A 21,523-nucleotide genomic window follows, 5' to 3' on the forward strand; every position below is an offset into this window, starting at 1 on the left:
GGCCTTCTGGAGGCCAGGATGCCACGCGGAGGACAGGTGAGGCGGGTGGAGGCGCACACGGGGCGCACCACTCCGTGGGGACTTTATGTGTAAGTCTGTATGAATTAAGAGCGAGCACGTCACGTTCATAGCAAGCGACCCCAAATGTCGCCGTGGCTGACACTCTAGCCTCAACCCTTGGCTCTCTCTCAGGAGAGAATGAGGAGGTAGGTGCAGTCCGTGGGACTTTGGGGAGGAGAAGGGGAAGGCAGCATTCTCAAGGGGGTTTTGTTGGTTTGTTTGTTTATATATTTTTACTGGTTTCAGAAAGGAAAGGAGAGAGAGAGAAACATCCATGATGAGAGAGAATCATGGATCAGCTGCCTCCTGCACGCCCCCTCCTGGGCTCAAGCCCACAACCCGGGCCTGTGCCCTGACCGCGGCCTCCTGGTTCATAGGTCAATGCTCAACCCCTGAGCCACGCCTGGTCAGGCCCAAGTTTCGAGTGACCCACACTCGCTGAGAAAGTAGGGCTGGCCGGCACAGCCTGGAGGGTGTGCACACATCTGAGTAATGGCGGGGAGTCACCCTTTGAAGATGGCAAGGCTCTGCACTCGCTCCTCTGACAGATGGTGAGCCCCAGGCGGAGGCCATTTCCCCAAGTCACACCGACAGGGCCTTGCAGAAACCACAGCGGCCTCCTCCCTACTTCTGGCTAATAGCTCGGCTGTTCGTTCTGGTGAGACCAGGCCCTCCCTCCCCCGGGAGGAGACCAGAGGAGAGCTACCGAGGGCTGGGGGGGGGGGGGCAGATTTGGTGTCAGCCAGCCTTGCCCCCCAGCCTGCTCAGCACCCCGGGTGCTGCGGGCGGGGCTGCCTGCGGGGCGGGGAAGGCAGGCCTCGGCACGGCCCTCGGCGTTTCAAGTCTGCACGGGCCTCCCAGCTGCCAGGACTCGGCGATGCTCTGCTGGCGGGTTAGCTTTGCCCTCCAGGACTTTCGGTTGGTTTTTACGGTCTGTACAGCCAGCAGGAAGGTCAATGGGCCCGGAATTCAAACTTCTGGAACATTCTCCCCTGCTGCGGAGACGGCGGTGTCCAGCCTGTCCCTCTCGGCAGCAGGCCCCTCCGCAGTGAAGACAAGACGGAGGCGATAAGGCGGCGGCGGGGGGAGTGCGGGGTTAGGGCTCCCGGTGGGCTCCCTGCCAATCACGCCGGAGAAAATTGCTCGGGATCATTTCCCAGGCTTCCGCCGTGGTCTGTGGCGCAGGACTGGTGCACCTGCAGAAGTTAATTACACGTTCCCGGCTTATTTCTCCCCGGCGAAGAGCGCCCTGTAATTGGGGCCGGCTCGCCGCAGCCAAACCTGTTTCTGGCCGGGCCCGGAGGCGCAGCGCGGCCGGGCGGGAGCCGTGACCCCGGAGCGCTCCGACCTCATGCCCTGCAGGCTCCAGGCTGCTCCCCTGGGTCCCCGGCAATAGGGGGGTGGGGGGGTGGCCCGCGTGGAGAGCTTGATCCCCGCCACCCCTGACCGATGCTTGTCTTCGCTGACTGAGGTGGCGACAGACTTCCAAGTGACGTCCCGTCCACGAGCCTTCCACCCGCCGGAGGGAGTGAGGCGCGGGGGTTTGGTTCTCCTGCGTGGGTGCTTACGGGAATCGTTTCCCACGGGCCGGTTCCACGCGTGTGGACAGGTGTGTGCGGAGTGCCTTCTGCGCTCGGGCCGCGGGGAGGCGCCGTGGGAAACGTGGCCGGGAAGGCAGGCCTTGGCCGGCGCCGTGGGCTCTGCGTGACAAGACGGGCCACGGCACCTGCCGGCTCGGACCCGCTGGACTGGAGGCCTTTCAGGGCCCAGCACCCGCCCGCAAGGCCAGGGGGGACCCCGGGCACCTCGCACCGAGCGTTACTTGCAGAACCAACATCTGACATCTGCTCACTTCATTTGTCAGCTCTTATAGAAGTAGAGACGCCAAGGCATGCTAAAGAGTCTGTGTTAAGTAATGGGGCAACACGGGTAAAAGTCACTTATTTATCCATTCTGATTAATAAACACACACACACACACACACACACACACACACACACACAAACAAACAGGCAAACGCTGAGTTCCAAGAAGGAGGACCTCACCGTGGAGAGAGAAGTCTGGACAGTGTTAATGAGGGGGTGACTGGGTCTGGGGCAGACCTATGGTCAGCATTTGTCAGCAGCTCTCCACAAGAGCATGATGGAATCTGGGGCGACTTTTGGGTGTAGAGAGAAAGGGAGAGGGAGAGAGAGATGGACTCATCAATGATGATCCCCCTCCTGGGGACCAAGCCTGCAACCCGGGCATGTGTCCTGACCGAGAATCCAACCGTGACCTCCTGGTTCACGAGTCAACACCCAACCACTGAGCCACGCCAGCCGGGCTGGGGTGTTCATGATTCTTTCTCTTTTTGTTAAGACTTGGGCAGTTTCGCCAAGTTCAGAGAACTGGGACTTTGTCATTCGTGGATTTCATTGAGTCAGTCCTGCGATGTGTGTTACAGTTACTGGTTTAGTCTGAATCAGACAACACTGGTTCCTGTTCATGCAAAAATGAGACTCAGTGCCTGTCCTCCAACTAGCAAGGGAAATATATATTTTTTCATATTCAGTGGTCTCTTGGAGATTTACTGTTGAGCCCTTACGTGCCGTAAAAGAAAGCTGAGAACTTTTAGATGCAAGGGGTATTTACCAGCAAAAATATTTTGTGATTAGTAGCAACTGGAGTGGAGAGTTTGGAAATATCATCTGGCAAGAAGAAAAACAACTCCTTAGAACCATGACGTGCCTGGAGCACCCTCAGAGATGCCAGTTCTAGCCAGAGTGTGCCGGGCAGCGCCCCAGGGGAACGGAGTTAGGTGCTTGGGTTACTGGGCACTCTCAGAAAGAGAGCTATGACCAGAGTAAGACTAGCACATTCGTTTTTGTTTTTTGTTTTGTTTTGTTTTATATTAAATTGGTTGGGGCGACATCGGTCAACATGAACATACAGGTTTCAGGTGTGGGTTTCTATGTTACGAGATCTATTGCACTGTGTGCCCACCACCCAGAGTCACATCTTCTCCTGTCCCCTCACATTAGGACCCCCCACTCCCCCCACCCCTCCCTCTGGCAAGTAGTAGACGGTCCTGTTTGTGTTTGTAAGTTTCCGTTTTATATCCCACATCGGAGTGGAATCACATGGTCCTTGGCTTTTCTGACGGACTTCCCTCACTCAGCATGAGGCTCCCAGGTCCGCATGTGGCTGCCAATGGCGCTGTTTTATCCCTTCTCGTGGCTGAGTGGTATTCCGTGTGTACACGGACCACGTCTCCTCCATCCGGTCCTCCACCGCGGGACACCGTGGCTGTCTCCACGCCTTGGCCGCCGTGAACAGTGCTGTGGTGAACAGGGGTGCCTGTATCTTTGGGAATACATGATTTCGAGTTTTGCGGATATAAACCCAGGAGAGGGATTGCTGGGTCCGATGGGAGCTCTGTTCTTCATTTTTTGAGGAATCGCCAGACTGCCTTCCACAGTGGCTGTCAGACTGGCGCATTCTTGGACAGAAGAGGTTGTGATATAATCCCCCCAATGAGGAAAACTTCCGAATTTCCTCTTGTTCTGAATTACCTCGTTTCGGTCAACGCAAGCACCATTTCCCCGTCCCCAAGGTGTGAGCCCTGGGCCACAGAACCCTTTCATGGCAGAGAAAGAAGGCAACGGAGTGATTTCCCGGGGAAAGGACTCAGTCCAGAAAGACCCGAGGATCTTCCCGCGTCAGAGGTCTCACAGGTTCGGGAGAAGCACGAGAGTGAGATCCGTGCCCGGGGGAGGACGTCCTCATTGATCTCTCCTAATCAATGGTCCATTCGGGAAGCCACCTTCCCCCCCCCCCCCCTCAGACTCTGCCCTTCCTCGTGTCGGGTTCTCCCAGGCATCCGTCTCCTCCGCCTTTCTCTGCACACGTTTAGACATTAATATTCCCCGAGCACAGCTGGCGCTCCTCGGCGGGAGACAGACTCACATGCCCCAACACAGCGAGCACTTCGGAAAGGGACAGAGGCCCTGCCGCCACGGAGCGTCCCGGGTGGATGTGGCCACGGTGTTCAGCTCTCGCTGTTCGGGACTCAGCTGCTGTGCCACCGGGCATGTGAGTGCGGCTGGTTTGTGTTATCGGGCAACGGGTGACTTGACTGATCTGCCTTTTCTGAATATCCTAGTCAAGGACCTTTTGGGTGCTGAGAAGGTACGTTCTTGCTGCAAACCGGGCCTCTGTTCTGACCCAGGGGCCCTTGGACATGACTTGGGTTGGACATAACTTTGGCTTGGACGTGCCTTGGGTTGGGCTCGTGCCAAATCTGCATCATCTTCTTGTTAATTGACGGCCGATCTCTAATTAATTCGGTTTCTCAGGCAGCCTCTTACTCTTAATGATCTGGGAGTGAATAACTGTATCAGCTACGCGTCTTTCTGTCTAAAACGAAATTCCAGTCGGCGACTTCAGGGCTGAGCCAGGAGGGGGCTCCGATCAAGTCAGAGGGGATCTTTCAGAGCCAGAGGTGAGCTGGGGACCAGCTGTTCTTTGGAATAATCGGGCCGCCCCCCCCCCTCCACCGTTCAGGTACCAGTTGGGCTGTCATTGCCACGAGAGTGGAGAATCGAGGCGGGGCGCCCCTCCCCCCGGGTGTGGGTCGGAAGGCTTTGCAGGGAGCCTGACAGCCCGCGGAAGAGCGGTCGGGGGCGGCGAAAGGCAGGAGGCGGGAAGTGTTTCTTTTCCGTGACATTTGAGCAGCGAGCTGCTGGGAAGGGAGGCATCCGAGTGGGTTTTTATCAGTTACCGGGTGCAGCTCTGCGAAAGCTCCGAGCTCATGTCTCAGAGCCCCCTGGGCCGCGACACTCTCATTCTGTAGGTGGCAGCTGGAGCGGGGGTGTAGTGCAGGGATGCAGGATTTGGGGTGGAAGTCCTGGGCTCAGTTCTTGACCCTGAGTTAAATCATTTGGGGTGGGGGGAGTCCTTTAACACTTTAAATGCCGTCCGCTCCACTTGCGCACCTGCCAGGTGGGAAGTAACGATGGCCCCTCTCGCTGCCTGGCTGTGAGGGTTCGTGAGGGAACACAGAGGCAAGTGCCCTGTGGACGGTCCGTTCCAGCCTGCGGTGCCTCCCGTCCTGAGGCCGGTGCTGCTCGTGCCATGGGGTGGGACCAACTGGCAGGCCGACTGCCGCTTCCAAATGTCCAGCAGCAACCTCGCCCTGACCCCAGCCCAGACCAACGTTTCTTGTCAGAAAAAATAAAAAAGGAAGAAAAGAACGCTGTTTATTTTCACCGAGAAAATACACTTGGAAGTGACCTTAGATGTTCTTTTTCCTTTTTATCTTTATTGTTGAAAATGTTACGTAGGTCCCCTCATTTCTCCCATTAACCTCTCCCAGCCTGCGCCCACCCCGCCCCAGCCCCTCGCCACCCCATTGTCCATGTCCGTGGGTGATGCATAGACACAGACAAGTTCACTGGTTGATCTCTTCCCACCCACCCTCCTTCCCCTGCCGTCCCTCTGAGGTTCGTCAGCCTGTCCCTGCTTCTGTGTCTCTGCATCTAATTTTGTTCATCAGTTTATTGGGTTCATTCGATTCCAGATCGGAGTGAGGTCATGGGATACTGTCTTTCTCTGACGGGCTTACTGCGCTCAGCATGACGCTGGCCAGGTTCCCCGCCCCCCACACACACACACACACACACGACCCCGGCTTTCCCAGCAGTGCCAGCCAAGGCCAGCCGGCACCAGCGGGCCGAGGGCTGCGTGCGGGCTCGCCGGGGCTCCGCTGGCACTCTGTGGGGTCCCGTCTCAAAGCGCAGTAGCAGCAGCGATGACTCACGAGTCCGCAGGGGCAGGGTGCGGGCCTTCAGTTCTCCGTGGATCGCGTGTTGTCTTTTCCTTGCGTTATTCTACAGTGTCCTGGTTTTAATGTAACGACTACGTAAATGACTGCCGTCACACCCCACCCACCTCATTTTTCTGGGTTGTTTTTTGTGTTTTTATGTTGAAGGGAAAAAAAAATACTTCAACGTTCATGAGCTGGCCCGTTTATATTGGTGAACTCCTCCACTCTTTCCCACTTGGTAATTCCACGTGCGTTACTGTGGCTGTGCGTGGGGTTCCATTCACCACCACTGTATGGAACCTGTTCGTCTTGCCCTGCTACGCAGAGGGGAAACGGGCGGGGAATGAATTTCCAAGTGGCCTGATAAGAGCATGATCTAAAACGTCCTGAATTAAAATCCTATACGTGTTTAAGAAAGTAAGGTCTTGACTATCTTTTAAAATATATATTTATATATATATATTTAAATATATTTTGATTGATTTCAAATCAATCAGAGAGGAAGGGAGAGGAGAGATAGAAACACCAATGATGAGAGAGAATCACTGATCAGCTGCCCCCTGCACGCCCTCTACTGGGGATTGAGCCCACAACCCGGGCATGTGCCCTTGACCTGAAATCAACCGTGACCTCCTGGTTCATAGGTTGACGCTCAACCATTGAACCACACTGGCTGGGCAAGATCTTGACTAACTTGATTTCGGTTACATACACAATTTTTTTTTTCTGAAAATAGCTGGTTATCTACTAATGGACTGAGAGAGAGAGAGAGAGAGAACTGTCTTTGTTTTTGTAACATAGATGAGAAGAAGTCACAGCCATGAACTTCACACTGTATTCAGCTCCTGTTTGCGATGGTGACTGTGTCTCTAGAGCGACAGCTTCCCGCTCATGCCCGCGTCACCCCTAGGACGGGCCTTCCTTTGGAGCCGTAACAAGGACTCTCCCCTTACTCTCAAGAAGGCTCGCTGGACTTGCAAATGGATTCCGACCTCAACACCTGAGAACTAGCAACACATTTCTGGGAACAGTGAGAAATGCCTGGCTCCTCACCCTAACACAGAGCAGCAGGAACCGCCCGGCTCTTGTCCTGCGGGACGTGTGTCCGAAAGGAGAGAGCCATGGCTGCTGTTTGGCAGGCCGGGCCCGGGCGGGCAGGACCTGGGATCTCTTTAGAAAGTAATTTGTGGGTGACTAGGCGACGAGCCTCAAGGGCAGACTGATTGGCAGGGACCTCGGGGGAGGGGGTGGGGTGGGGTGGAGGGAGAGGGGGTTGGCAGGAGACCCCTGGAGGGTTTCCCCCTCCCCTCGCTCCAGGACCTCGGATCGCCAGGAGCCTCCCTGGCGTGTTGTCACAGAGCGCGCCCTCCTGGCGAGGCGGCGGTGGGGACCAGCCCAGGACGCCGGCTGCCCCTCACAGCCCTCCCTCCCCTGGGCGCCTGGCCTCCAGCCGGGGCGTGGGGATGGCTGCGCTGCCCGAGGTTCTCCGCCACCAGGGACCTGCCGGCGTGGGGCCGGGGCTCGGGGAGGAGACCACAGAGCCTCAGCGTCACGTGGCACCCCGAGTGCCAGCCTCCTGCCTCCCGGCACCCAGGCTGCCCACCTGCGAACTCACACCCCAGCCACATGCGGGGGGACATCGGTACGCCCCCCGCCCCGCCCCAGGCAGCGGCGGCTCAGAGCTGCTCTCTGGGAACGCTGACCCGCTGGCCGCCGCAGGCGCCGGAGCCACGCCGCTCTGGTTGCTGGATTCGGAGCGGGAGGAGCTCCGTGGGACTGGTCCGGTGCCTCTGCGGCAGGTGTGGCCTGGCGGCGGGATGGCGGCCAGGAAAGCTCAGCCGGGCCGGGCGGGCAGGCCCCGGGCGGGCAGGGCCGGCTCCGGCCTCCCTGCTCGGCCACCGGCAGCGCCAGGATCCTGGACGGACCGCACAACCTTGGAAATCGGAATGTCAGGAAGAAAAATGGTTAAAAATGCCAAAACCCCCCCTGACTGAATTGAGGAGGAAAGGGTATTTGCAGCCATTTGATTGCATCTCAGAGTGGAAGCCGAGGGCGTGGACCCAGCTCAGCCACGATTGTTGCTCCTGTGAGCCCTGGGATCATGTGAAGAAACAGACTGTGTCCCAGGGGTGCAGGCGCTGCTGAGATACAAGGCCGTCCTGGTGAGAAATGCAAAGAGCACCCGAGAAAGAAGCAGATTTCCCCGAAAGAGAGCGGACGATGCCACAGCCCCAGTGAGAGAGCCACTGGTGATGCGGGAGGCGCTCTCGGAACGCAGATCCCCACCGTGACCACAGACAGGACCGCAGCGCCGTGTGGGCGCAGGACGGGCCGCGTTTGGCCTCTCATCTACCGACTGCAGAGCTTAGCGGCCGCTGCTGGTTAATCCTCTGTATTAAGCCCGCCTCGAACATCTCCACGTGAAGAGAAATAAAACGTCGGTGCTGACACTTCAACCTCCCACAGGGTGAGGCTCTGGGAGCCAGCCTGCTCGCCCCGCACCGCAGGGAATTTATTCTGGAAAGTCAGCGGGACCCAGAGGGTCACTCCTCCGCCCACAAGGACGTCCCTGGAGAGAGGGGAGTGCGTTTCCTGCGGGCGGGCGGGAGGCCCTGCAGGCCCTGGGCGTCCCGGGGGGCCTCCCCTGCTTCTCTTTCAAACAGGGAACCACTTCCTCCCGCTCACAACAGAGAGGAGGATGCGGGTTTCGCGTCCCTGACCTGATCTAGGAAGGCCACCGAGTCAGCCATGGCCTCCAGTCCTTTGATGGTGCCCCTCCCAACCACTCTCTGAGGAAGGGAAAGGTTATGAATGAAAGAATGCAATTGTTTGCAAAAATGAAGTGACCCCGTGCCAGAGATGGAGCTGATCTGGAACAGGCCGGTCCCTAATTACATAGTAACCTGACACCTCGCCCTTCCCTCCCCGGCAGCCCGCACCTTCAAAGGGCCTCGCCAGGGCCCGCGGATTCCTCACCTCCCTCCTCTCCTCTGCGCCCGCCCGAAATAGCTCCTCTTTACAGAAAAGCTGTTCTGACTCTTGGGAGCACTCGAAGCGAGCGCGAATCGCGTCATCGCGTCACCCAGGGCACGCTCACAGGCCCTCCTTCCTGGGGATGCTCTGGGCGTTTCCTTCTGCCTGGCTTTGAGCAGATGTTGTACGTTCTATGAACCTGGGAAACTAGACCCAGAAAGTGCAGGCTCCCCGCAGCCTTTCTGTGGCGGTATTATAATAAAACATGCAAGTGCCGAGCCAGTTTGGCTCAGTGGATAGAGTGTCAGCCTGCAAACTGAAGGGTCCCAGGTTCGATTCCTGGTCAGGGCACAGGCCCGGGTTGCGGGCTCGATCCCCAGTGCGGGGCGTGCAGGAGGCAGCTGATCCATGATTCCCTCTCATCATGGATGTTTCTCTCTCCCTCTCCCTCCTCTCTGAAATCAATGAAGATATTTTAAAATAAATAGTAAGTGAGAAAATAAAATATGGAAGGGGCAGCAGGAGGCTTCGGGAGCGCCTCTGGGACCTGCGAGCCGGTGCTGACGAGCAGGAAGGTGTCAGTCTGTAGGGGGAAGGCGTCCGAGGCCGAAGGGAGCGTGAGGACAGAGCCCAGGACGTGAAGGGGCACTGATGGGGCAGACGCGGGGCAGTAAGCCAGAGCCAGGCTGGAGGTGGGGTCAGGGTCCCTGGGACGAGCCTAGACGAGGGCCTTGCTCAGGGTCGCACCGCCGGGAAGCGACACAGCCAGGAGTTAAACCTGGCAGCCCGGCTCTGAGTCCATCCATGCTCCGTCTAATGGTCACCTCACTGCCCCTCCCCGTACAGAGAAGAAGATGGAGGCCAGGGCCCGGCCCACTCCGTGGTTGAGCGTCGGCCTATGAACCAGGAGGTCACGGTTCCATTCCCGGTCAGGGCCCAGGCCCCGGTTGTGGTGGGGAATGTGCAGGAGGCAGCTGATCGATGATTCTCTCTCATCATTGATATTTCTCTCTCCCTCTCCCTTCCTCTCTCAAGTCAATAAAAATATATATTTTTTAAATAGATGGACACAAGGAACTCACAGCCTAGTGGGTGATCTAGGCAAGTAAGTTCACAATTACAGCACATGCAACAGGCATCTATTGGCTATCTTCTATGTGCCAGTAACTACGCTGGGCAACGTGAATTTTTTAAAAAATAAGTTTCTCTCTTTCAATGACGGCCAAGGAGTCTGGTTAAGGAGAGAATAGCAATTACATACATGCAACTGCTGAGGCCTGGTCTGCCCAGGAATGCCGGAAGCGTAGGGGAGACAGGCTGTCGGGAGGCGGAGAAGGTGCCGGAAGGCTGGAGCGGACACGGGAGGCTCACGAGTCGGTGGACAGTGGCCCGTACTGCCCAGGGTCATGGTCGGTGCTGGCGTCCATTAGGTCCGCACAGTGTTCGGGCACTGTCCTAAGCGCTTTCCCCTGTTAACTCACATGTAATCGTCACAGCCACCCCCCACGCTCCCAGCAAAGGCGCAGAGAGAGGCGTGGGGGGTCACCCAGCACCCCGCAGCACGGAGGCAGTAGAGCCAGACTTGGAATCCGAGTCGTTGGATGCAGAGCCCAAGCCCTGCACCACCCCGCTGGAGTCCCGCCGTGGCAAGGGGACCCCACGCCTGCCGGGTCAGGAGGCGGTGGTGCGTGCAATCCTGCCACCAAGGTCTGGGGGGCCAGCCCTGAGCGAGGGGACCAAGAGGCTGCCGGGCCAGGGAGCACCCCCAGTCCGTGCAGGACGAGAGGCGAACGGTTTCAAGGGGAAGCAGCTGGTCTGGCAGCCGGAGGGGGCGGGGTGCTGGGGGTGCGGGGCCCTGACGGAGCAGGCAGGGGGCACCCTTCAGGCGGGGCTTGTTGGTTGTCACGGAACAGACACTGCCACGAGTTCAAGGACACAAAGGCACCCCACGGACGTGGAGGAGAAGCAGCTGGTGGCAGTGCGAGCTGCGCCCTCCTCCGTGGGAGCACTGCCCGTCTGGGCCCCGGAGTCACAGACAGCGGGGCGGGCGGGGCCTGCACGGGGCGATGGCGGTGGAGCTGCAGGGCAGGAGCCGAAGGGGCAGGTGTGACTCAAACACGAGGAACCAGCGAAGGGGACTCCTGGTGCCGAACCTGGGTGCCCTGCAGACAGGGAATACGGCAGGGGAGCGGTGTGGAGGGTGCTGGCAACTGAATTGTGTCCCCCCCACATACACACATGTACAATGCAAAGAGGTGGGAGACACAACTCCAAGTGTGGCTGCCTGTGGAGAGTGGGTCTTTAAGGAGGTAACTAGGTTAAATGAAGTCATAAGGGTGGGGCCAAGGACTAGTATCCTTATGAGAGAGAGAGAGAGAGAGACCAGAGACCCTATCTCTCTCCACACATCACAGAGAAGAAGCCATGTGAGGACACAGAGAAGGCAGCGCCTACCAGCCAGGAAGCGAGGTCTCACCAGAAACCCACCCTGATGGCACCTTGACCTTGGACTTGTAGCTTCCAGAGCTGTGAGAAAGCGCACTCCTGTCACTCATCCACCCGGTCTACGGCGCTTTGTTACCACAGCCCTGGCTGACTAATGCCAGGGAGAGACAATTCATTCACACTTGGGTGAAGACACAGTAGGTGGATTTAAGGCAAGCCAACTGAGTTAGAATTGGTGGGGCTTGGTGCTTCATTGGAAATAGAAGGTAAGAAGGAGTGTGGAGGAGGAGGAAGAGATGGAGGAGGAGGAGGAGGAAGAAGAGATGCAGGAGGAGGAGGGGGAAGAGATGAAGGAGGAGAAGGAGGTGGAGGAGGAGGAGGAGGAAGAGGAAGAGATGCAGGAGGAGAAGGAAGAGGAGGAGAAAGAGCAGGAGGAGGAGGAGGGGGGAAGATATGGAGGAGGAGAAGGAGGAGAAGGAGAATGAAGAGGAGGAGGAGGAGGAGGAGGAGGAAGGGATGTGGTCCAGGTTTCAGTCTTACATAGCGGGTGAATTGTGGTGACGCTCATTGTGTCTGAGTTTTGGGTATTGGACCTGGGCAGGCAGTGAAGGTGTAGTTAGGATTCTTGGTTGTCAGCAGGAGAAATCTAACTGTAGGAATGTAGGGGAACTGTAATGGAAGTGGAACTGCATTGAAAACCAAGGTCAGGGTTTTTTCAACAAATGAACTCATAGTCACATTCAAATTCTTCACTCGTTTAATGCAATGCCTTAGAGACCAATCCACTCAGCAGGCACAAACCTACATTATTCTTTGTATCTCCAGCTACTGTTCTGTTGAACAGAGGAGACCTAATCTATTTACTCACCATCCACCTGCAGAGTTAGGTTGTATCCAAAGACGCTTTACTACAAACAACGTGTCGGGAACACCCTGGTGCGTTTCCTCTGTGCGCAGCCTCGATTCCTGGCCATGCACGGCTGGGCTGAAACGGATGTGCGTTTTGTGTGCTGAGAGCGACTGCCAAATTCCCTCTGAAAAGACTGCACCACTTATACTTCCAGCAGGAGAGGAGGCATGACTTACTGCTTCATAGCCATATGTATGTTTCTTAAAACTACTTTGAGTCATAGACCCCTTCAGATTCTGCTGAAAGCTGCGAGTCCTTGTTGTAGGAAAATACAAAGACGTGCATATACAGAGCGCTCTGCAGCTTTACAGGCCGCCCGGGCACCCCACGGCTTCCCAGGAAGGACCCCTGGATGGAGGGGTTTGAACGGGCCTCGCGGTCTAGACCAGGGGGTCTTCATCTCAGCTGCGCGTTCGAACCCCCCGGGGAGCTTTGGGAAATCCCCAGGTCTGGCCACTCCCCAGACCCGTCTGAGCAGATTCTCTAGGGCACCAGTATTTTTTTTGTGCAAGTTTTCCAGATGATTCTAACACGCACGCAATGGCAAGAACCATTGCCGCCTAGGAGAGGCCTGTAGAAGGATTAAAAATAGTAGTAATAGTGATAATAATAACAATAATAATAATAATAATGGGGAGGGAGAAACGCGGGGAGTGTACAGGTGGCTCTCAGGGGCCCAGACCTGGCTGCAGGAGCCTTCATGGTAATGAGTGGGTGGGGCTGGGCATCTGGCATGGATACCTGTGTTTTCGTTAGGGAGATGTTCCAGGTGATTCTAAGGCGTGGCCAAGGCGAGAGTCCTGGTGCAGGTGAGGCCTGCCAGAGCGCAGGCATCCTGAGGGGCGAGAGCAGAAGGAAGGAAAGTCAGACGCGCCCCGAGAACTTGCAGCTTCCAAGCCAAGGGCAACGGGCAGCACAGCTCCCACGGAGGGCTCTGACCGGGGCCTGGCCGGGGGGTGGGCAGCAGTGACCACTGGCTTCAGGCTGCAGTGGTGGGCGAGGCTTCATGGAGCTGGATCTTTTTTTTTTTTTTAATATATTTTATTGATTTTTTACAGAGAGGAAGGAAGAGGGATAGAGAGCTAGAAACATCGATGAGAGAGAAACATCGACCAGCTGCCTCCTGCACACCCCCTACCAGGAATGTGCCCACAACCAATGTACATGCCCTTAACCGGAATCGAACCTGGGACCTTTCAGTCCAAAGGCCGACACTCTATCCACTGAGCCAAACCGGTTTTGGCTGGATCTTTTTTTTTTTTAAGATCTTTCTTTCTTAAAAAAATATTTTTACTTATTTCAGAAAGAGGAAGAGAGAGGAGAGAGGGATAGAAACATCAATTATGTGAGAGAATCATTGATTGGCTGCCTCCTGCACGCCCCCCACCGGGGATCGAGCCCCGACACCCATGCCGGGGAATCGAACCATGACCTCCTGGTTCAAAGGTCGTGGCCCAACCCCTGAGCTATGCCAGCCGGGCAGTAACAGCGTTTTAAAAATCCAACCGCCCAGAAATCACAGGCAAAACTGTGCACATGCATCTCCTGAGGAAGAGGTTTCACAGCTTCATTCGGTCTTCAGATGAATTCAGAGTGAGTGGGTGATCACAGCCAGAGAGGACATGACTTCATTGCTCGCTGAATGGCATTAGCTCTGAGGCCTGCCTCTCCAGGTGCGGTTAGGTCAGCACTGCGCTGTCGGAGCTGAGGGTTAACAGGCCGCTTCCCTGGACCCTGGACCTGCGGCATCAGACCCTCGGGAGCTGGCACCGAGGAACCTGCATTTAGAGAGAGACGCCCTGGGTGACGGGGAGGCTCGGATGCGCTCTGAGCATCGCGCGCGGCCTCGGGCTTTCGGGCTGAACAGCCGCTCGTTCGGGAAAGCTGATGAAGGGGTGCAGAGAGCCGGGAAGCACTGAGGCTCCGCGGGCACACGTCGCCTTTCCGGGGCCACAGCCCACGGCCCGGGAACCTCGGCCGAGAGCCCTTTCCTGCCACGCAGTGCCCCCTCCCCCCCCAAGCCGCGTTCCCTGTGCCTTCCCACGCGGCAGCAGCCCTGAGTGAGGTCGTCCTCAGACTCACCGCTCCGCTTCCCAGGCTGGGTGAGGCCCAGGTCCGCGCCTTCTCTGGCAGAGGGGGGGGGGGGAGATGACCACGGGGAGGCAGAGGGGGGAGATGACCACGGGGAGGCAGAGGGGGGAGATGACCACGGGGAGGCAGAGGGGGGAGATGACCACGGGGAGGCAGAGGGGGGGGATGACCACGGGGAGGCAGAGGGGGGGATGACCACGGGGAGGCAGAGGGGGGAGATGACCACGGGGAGGCAGAGGGGGGAGATGACCACGGGGAGGCAGAGGGGGGGATGACCACGGGGAGGCAGAGGGGGGGATGACCACGGGAAGGCAGAGGGAAACTCCTGGCCACATGAGCCTGGAGCTGGCCAGGCGTCTTCCCGGGGAGAGCCTCCCCCCTCCCGCCTCTTCCCATGTGCCTGCCAGTTCGCCCTCAAACCCAACGATGACGCATTTGGGGTGATGACTTCTGTAATAGGCAGACCTTAGGCAGTAGCCACGTGGGACGGAGTTCACGGACACGCACTGATGGGAAGAGGTTTCCCTGGGCGGAGGGAAGAGAACGCGGGCGCTGCAGGGTCCGTCCCAGGAGCTGTGGGTGCTGGGCAGGTCATTGAAGTGCTCGGGGTTTCCATTCCCCTGGAACAGGGGAGCCACCCCCACCTGGACTCAGGCGAGCAGGGGAGCGTGTTCATGTGCAGGAGCCGCCACAGCCAGCAGTCCCTGAGGAAACAGGGAGGAAATACGGGGCATGGCTGTGTGCCCACGTTTCTGTGCTTCCCGAGCCTGCTCCAGGGAGAGTGACCGCTCTTAAAACAGGAAAGCATGGCAGAATCACAGCTTTGCCCCTCTCTCTCCCTCTCTCTCTCTCTCTCTCTCTCTCTCTCTCTCTCTGTTTCGTTCATCCTCGGCCAAGGATATTTTCCCATTGTTTTTTAGAGAGAGTGGAAGGGAGCGGGAGAGACAGAGAGCAACATCGATGGGCGAGAGACCATCCATCGGTTGCCTCTTGCACGCACCCCAACCAGGGCCGGGGAAACCTACGACCAAGGTGTGTGAATCGAACCCGGGACCCTTCAGTCTGCGGGCCGACGCTCTAGCCACTGAGCCAAACAGGCTGGGGCTGCTTTTTCTTTTTATGCGTAAGAGAAGGAGCCACGAAGAGAGAAAGGGCAGGAAGACAGAGCGATGCGCTCGTGCTCAGGGGAGGCTGCCTCTGTTGGGAGCGATGACAACAGGACCCCGGGGCACCCTGGCCGAAGCGCAGGCGGCAGGAATCAGAAACGTGAAGAGCCGCGAGCCCTGGACTAGTGTCCCCCGCCCTGGCTCTGCACCCTCAGGTCCCCAAACAGAGGCTTAGGTCCCTGTGTGCCCTGCTCCCCGCCCCTCTCCAAGGCTGTGCTCTCCCGTCCGGTGCCAGGCCTGGGGCTCCAGCATCGAAGTGAAGAAATAGAACGAACCCATCCAGGGCTTCTTTAAATATTCAGATGCGCCCCTCACGGCTAAATTAAGCTTTCCTAAGAAAAAGCAAGTCAATTAGTTCAAAATGTGGGTTAGTGCTTCTGGGTATTTAAAAGGGGATTTTTTTTTTTTCTTTTTTAGTTCATTTAGAAACATAGCCCGGGGCAGGCATAGGCCCGCTCCTCAGCACGTCCCTCGAATTGCCACCACATTCCCAGACACTCGGCTCTCACACCCAGAGCTTCGGAACCTGGTCCTAAGCGTTCTCGGGGTCATGAGGCGTTCCGTGGGAGCTGCGAGCGGACCTTGCTTCGCCCTTTTCCTTCCCGTCCTTTATCGCCCCCGTCACAGGGAGAGCCCTCCACGGCGCCTGGCGCTGCCACAGCACAGGGCTCTCCCCGAGTTTCTCCCTGCTCCCCTCGACCTACTCCAACGTCTGTGCACAAAGGCAGGGGGACGGGCGGTTGTGGGGCACCTGCGCACGTACCCAAACCCATTTGCCCCAGTTGCCTCGATGCAATAAGCCCAACTCAACCAAAATACAGATAAAATTGGGTATTTCTTAAGCAGATGAATTCCCAGAAGCAATGTCTGGGTCCTAGAACATGAATGCTTTCATGGCTTTCTTAAAAGGCTATCTCATTTGATATGGACAATAAAAAAATATGAGAGTAACGTTTTCATACCAGTCTTGGGGTATAAAGTGTTGTTGTTTTGTACATTATTGTTGTTTGTTTTATTTCGCTTTTACTACGTTAATAGGCTATTTTTAAAAATATAGTAGATAGTTTCAGGAACATTTTATGTTCGGAGACAAATGTAAATAGCTCCTCCGTTATTTAAAATACACGTATTGGTTACTAGACATTAACACATATCTCTGTCTCCTTTTCCACCTTCATTAGTATTGCAGTGACACTGAAATAAAGGCCGTTTAATAATAGGACGAACATCCACTTCAGTCCTACATACCCTTTAAAGATATGTTACAAAGGTAAAGAAACTATTATTATGCATTCTGCTTTTCATTGAACTTTGACAGCCCTCACCCTTGACTTCTTTACTGAGCAGATGAAGTTCTGTTATCAGAGTATGAGGACAGCAGAATAGCTTAGGCCCCACAAGAACACAATGGCCTGAAAAACTACGTTCCCCTCCGACTACATGCTTTAAAAACATCCAGGAGACGGGTGGGTGAAAAGATACGAATTTAAATAAATAAATAAATAAATAAATAATAAAGACCATCCGTGAAAGGGACATTTTCAAATGAAGAAAGGCAGGAAATAATTCCGGGCCAATCTCATATACTCACTATAATCTGAGAATAAAAGGACATGATTTAAAAAAAGAAGAAAAGATAAGAATTACAGTTACCAGGTAGCAACTAGAAACTAAAAACTCCACTCCTGTCAATCCTTGTGTTAAGTTCAAGCTGACCCGTTTTTTGACAAAGCATCAAAGATCAAAATGGGTAACACTCTCCTCGCTCCCAGGAGATGTAGCCGGGACAGCCGGGGTTTCAGCTGGAAACCCCTCATTCTAGTCCTGGTTGGGTCTGTGGGCATTCCTTTGCCTCTAAACCAGGGTGGGGAACCTTTTTCCTGCCAAGGGCCATTTGGATCTTTAGAACGTCATTTGAGGGCCATACGGAATTATCAACTTAAACGTTAGCCTGCTCCATTTGGTCAAACATTTAATTAGTCTTGACAGGGCCAGACCAAATGATTTCTCAGGCCTTACGCAGCCCGCGGGCCGGACATTCCTCACCCCCGCTCTAAAGGTTTCCTGTCATTCTTCCAAGACACACATGGGTCCCTATGTCCAGCAGTCCCAGGAAACAGTCCCAGGGTGTTAGGGGCCAGGTGGCAAAGGTGACGCTGCTTCGTGGGCCATGCCCGCTGTGCTCAGGGCCCAAGGCCTCGGTCCAAGATGGTGCTGGCTCTCAAATCAGATGACACGTATTTTAAGGAAGTTGTTCCCTTGAAGATTCCTTCCTTCCTTCCATCCTTCCTTCCTTCCTTCCTTCCTTCCTTCCTTCCTTCCTTCCTTTTTTTTTTTTTCATTCTCTGGTTCCTAGAAGCTCAGTGTGTTCCAGGGGCTCAAGCCTGGCCTGTGGGCCTCCCTCTCCTGTCCGGTGAGGTCTGAGCAACCTGCGCTCTGGGAGACCTGGCCAAGCCGCTCAGCTCACCCGCTGCCAGGCTCCTAGCCTTGGTGTTTTGTTTATCACCAAGCCTCCAGAGTAAGCGCTAACAGTTGGATGTTTGCTAATGCTCCAGGCACTGTATTGGCCTCCTTTGCTAATATTAACCCATTCAACTCTCACAACAATCCTAGGATGTAAGGGCTATTGTTACCATCATCCAGACAATAAAAATGGGAGAACTGAGACATGAAAGAGGGCCCCTGGTAGAGCCAAACCAGGGGTCAAACCCAGGCAGACTGGTTTCAAAGATGAAGCTTCGAACCACTTCCGTGGGGGTTAGCTCTCTCCACACATGCAGATGTGTACGTTCACCGAGTGTCCGCCGCGCGCCAGCCACATGCTCGGGAAATCTGCTGGCAGGGAGTCAGGCCCGCCATGACCGTAAGGCATAGATCTTGCTCTTCTGGAGTTTTCTTCTTCCACTTTGTAGAGTTGGATGGCCTGGGTTCTGTTTTCATCCGAGTTCAGAAAAACATTGCTCAAGATGGTCTTCAATTGAAGTCCAAGGAATTCAGCAGTGAAACCCTGAAACCAAGACATGTCAAACTGGCTTCAGTCTGAAGTCATGTTTAACCGCCCACATGCTTGATGGATCTCCTAGTGATTAAATCAAGGAAGCCTGGCCTGAAAGGGGTGAGGTAGAAACAAGTGACGAACTAAGAAACGGCTTAAAGTGACGGACCAAAGGTTTTCCTGGCCTCCGCCCCAGCAGCCCATCTCATTCCTTGAGTTTGTCAGTTTCAATCCTCCCCCACCCGCCTGTCTTAACACATACATACCTGCTTCCTCGAGGCCTCACTCACTTCTGTAGTCACTTCCTCTAGTGTGTCCCAGCAGAGGGAATTCCTGGTAAGGAAACTGTAAGCCAGTCATTACATTCTTTTTAACTTGCAAACAGTAATGTTGCCTTGTAGTTACATTTGTCCTCATTTTTTTAAAAAATATATTTTTATCGATTTCAGAGAGGAAGGGAGAGGGAGAGATAGAAACATCAATGATGAGAGAGAGTCATTGATTGGCTGCCTCCTGCACTGCCCCACACTGGGGATGGAGCCCGCAGCCCAGGCATGTGCCCTGACCGGGAATTGAACTGTGACCTCCTGGTTCATAGGCTGATGCTCAACCACTGAGCCACACCAGCTGGGCTGTCCTGATTTTTAAATTTAGACATTCAGATCCATGTTATTTTAGATTTTTCACCAAGAAGTTTCTTGCCAAAGATAGGATTTCCCTAAAGCACAGAGCCTGTTCATTCCTTCCTTCCTTCAAGGGAAATGACGGGGGGTGGGGGGGGGGACTCCCCAGGTCCCAGGCACCAGCCTAACCCACGAAGGTCTATTGCTTTAGTAGAGGAACCAGGCAGATAAAGAATAACTATGTCAGTTATATAACAGATGATGCTCAGAAGCCTGGAAGCCGAGAGGAGAAAGAGCTTGAATGTGTTTCATGAAAGCTGTAACCTCCCCATAAAGTGTGACCTGGACATGGGAGTGGGTGGTTATAAAATGAGGGGGAAACGTTTGCGGGTTTTTCCTTCCAGAACAATCCTGTCACGACCCTCAAGTAATGTAAGAAATGGAGCAGCACACACACACACAGATGGTACTTTATAAGGATGATCAGAGACCAAAAATGTGACGCATCGTGTTGACATCTTAGTGCAGATTCTCGTACAGAGTTCTCTGACAGTCAAATGATTGCAGCCGATGTCCCACACAGCACGGCATCCTTTTCATACAGAGAAGGTGTGCATTCTGCCAGGAAGTAAGGCAAGCTTCCTGTCAGTGGGGAGGGCCGGCTGAACGGGACGTCAGGATGGGGAAAGTTAAAGCACCCGGCTGGGCGGAGGGCAGAAGCCAGCCAAGATCGCCTCTCCCCCTAAGCCATCGGAGAAAGCTTTTCCTGGGCTCTCAGGGTGGAACTGCGTATGGAGGCACAGGATGCGATGAAGGGGTCCTTTATTAAACCTTTATGAACTCTCTGTAACTGTGTATTGTTGGGGTTTTTTCTAAAGTAAGCAGCTGGGGGTGGGGGGGGGGCGCGGACAGCGGGAGAGGGGTTAGTGGTAGGTTACAGCCGCTTGGTTTTTCTGGTTCTTCCTGGTAAATACCAACCTGAAGAGGTAGGCACACACCTCAAGAGGTGTTTTCCAACATGCGATGACGTTTGGCGATGGGCAGCGGGTTTGGGAAGCGTGTCCAGAGCGGGCGCCAGGAGCCGCGCAGCCTCCTGTGACCGGGCCAGGCGCGCTCTCCAAGGTGCGTCCTGGGTCCCCCGTCGGCGGGAGGCCTGCGGCGGTTTGCAAACGGTCCAGGCAGCATCTGAAACGGTTGTTTTTCCAAGTCCGCAGAGAAGTTATTTGCTCTTGGAGGTTGTTTTGTTTTGGGGTGTGTGAGTGTGTGTGTGTGTGTGTGTGTGTGTGTGTGTGTGTGTGTGTTTTGGTTCTGCTGTTCCCCACCCCCGCCCTCTGGCTTTTTCCAGTGGAGACCTGCCCCGCGGGGTATTCTGTCCTGGGAGCACACAACTATTTTCTTTTCTGAAAATAAGTTGACGTCAACCGGAGCTGTTTTGGGTTGCTTTGTTTCCCGGAGCGTCCAACCAGTACATCGCCCCGGGGAAACTGCTAGCAATTCAAAGCAGCTTGCGGGGCGGGGAGGGGAGCTGGGGGCGGAGGGACCCCGCTGCCCGGCCGCAGAAGTGGGGAGCGCCTCGCTGCTGGGCTGGAGCCCGGGCACGAGTCCCCGGCGGAGGCGGCGGCGGCGGGGCCGGGAACGCAGCCCCTGGGGTCCCTGCTCGGGCGCCGAGGGCCGCCGGGGCGCAGCCCTGGGCGGTGGCTTGCCCGGCTCCCACCCGAGCTCTCGGCCCCGCGGGAACTCCCCGCCCCGGCGCGGCGGCCGGAAAACCTGGGAGCGTCCTGGGACCCAGGGCCGCCCTCCCGGAGGCCGTGCGCGCCTGGAGTGGGCGAGCGCGTGTGCGCGGGTCCCCGCGGGGCAGCTCACCGGGCTGCTCGGCCCCGGGCTCCGGGCCACACACACGCCTTTTATTTATTTTGGGGGCGACACCGAATGCAGTTTGAACAACGCCGGCTGCACACCAGAGATGGTCCCCTAGGAGGAGGGTTTTCCATAGGGAGCAGGGCGGATGGGGAGAGAGAGAGAGAGAGAGAGAGAGAGAGAGAGAGAGAGAGAGAGACTGACTCTCCCCCGAGGAGCGGGAGGGGCCCGCGAGGCAGGGACCTGCTCTGACTTGCTCGCACCTGGCGCTGTTTCCCCGATGCTCCCCTGGCCCCAGGCCCACAGCCGGGAGGACAGGGCTGATCGGTGGAGAAGACACCATCCCACCCTCCACCCCATCCCACCCTCCACCCCGTCCCACCCTCCATCCCCCTCCACTCCATCTCACCCTCCACCCCGTCCCACCCTCCACTCCATCTCACCCTCCATCCCGTCTGACCCTCCACTCTCACTCAGACGCTCCCGCGGCCCAGAGACCTAGTTCTTGCTTCTTTCCTTTTCCTTTTTTTTTTATAACTACAAACTGACGGATGCGTTTCTATTGATGAGGAAAATGATAAATTGCCCAGAAAAGGG

At 56.0% G+C, this 21,523-nt stretch overlaps 1 protein-coding gene across 1 annotated transcript in view; it reads left to right on the plus strand.

Annotated features, from left to right (window-relative positions):
* KCTD1 (potassium channel tetramerization domain containing 1) overlaps positions 1 to 21,523 on the plus strand; it is a 136,678-nt gene that overhangs the window by 49,463 nt on the left and 65,692 nt on the right. The window lies entirely within an intron of this gene.

Source organism: Cnephaeus nilssonii (genome assembly GCF_951640355.1).
Source record: "Cnephaeus nilssonii genome assembly, chromosome: 11".
NCBI lineage: Eukaryota > Metazoa > Chordata > Mammalia > Chiroptera > Vespertilionidae > Cnephaeus > Cnephaeus nilssonii.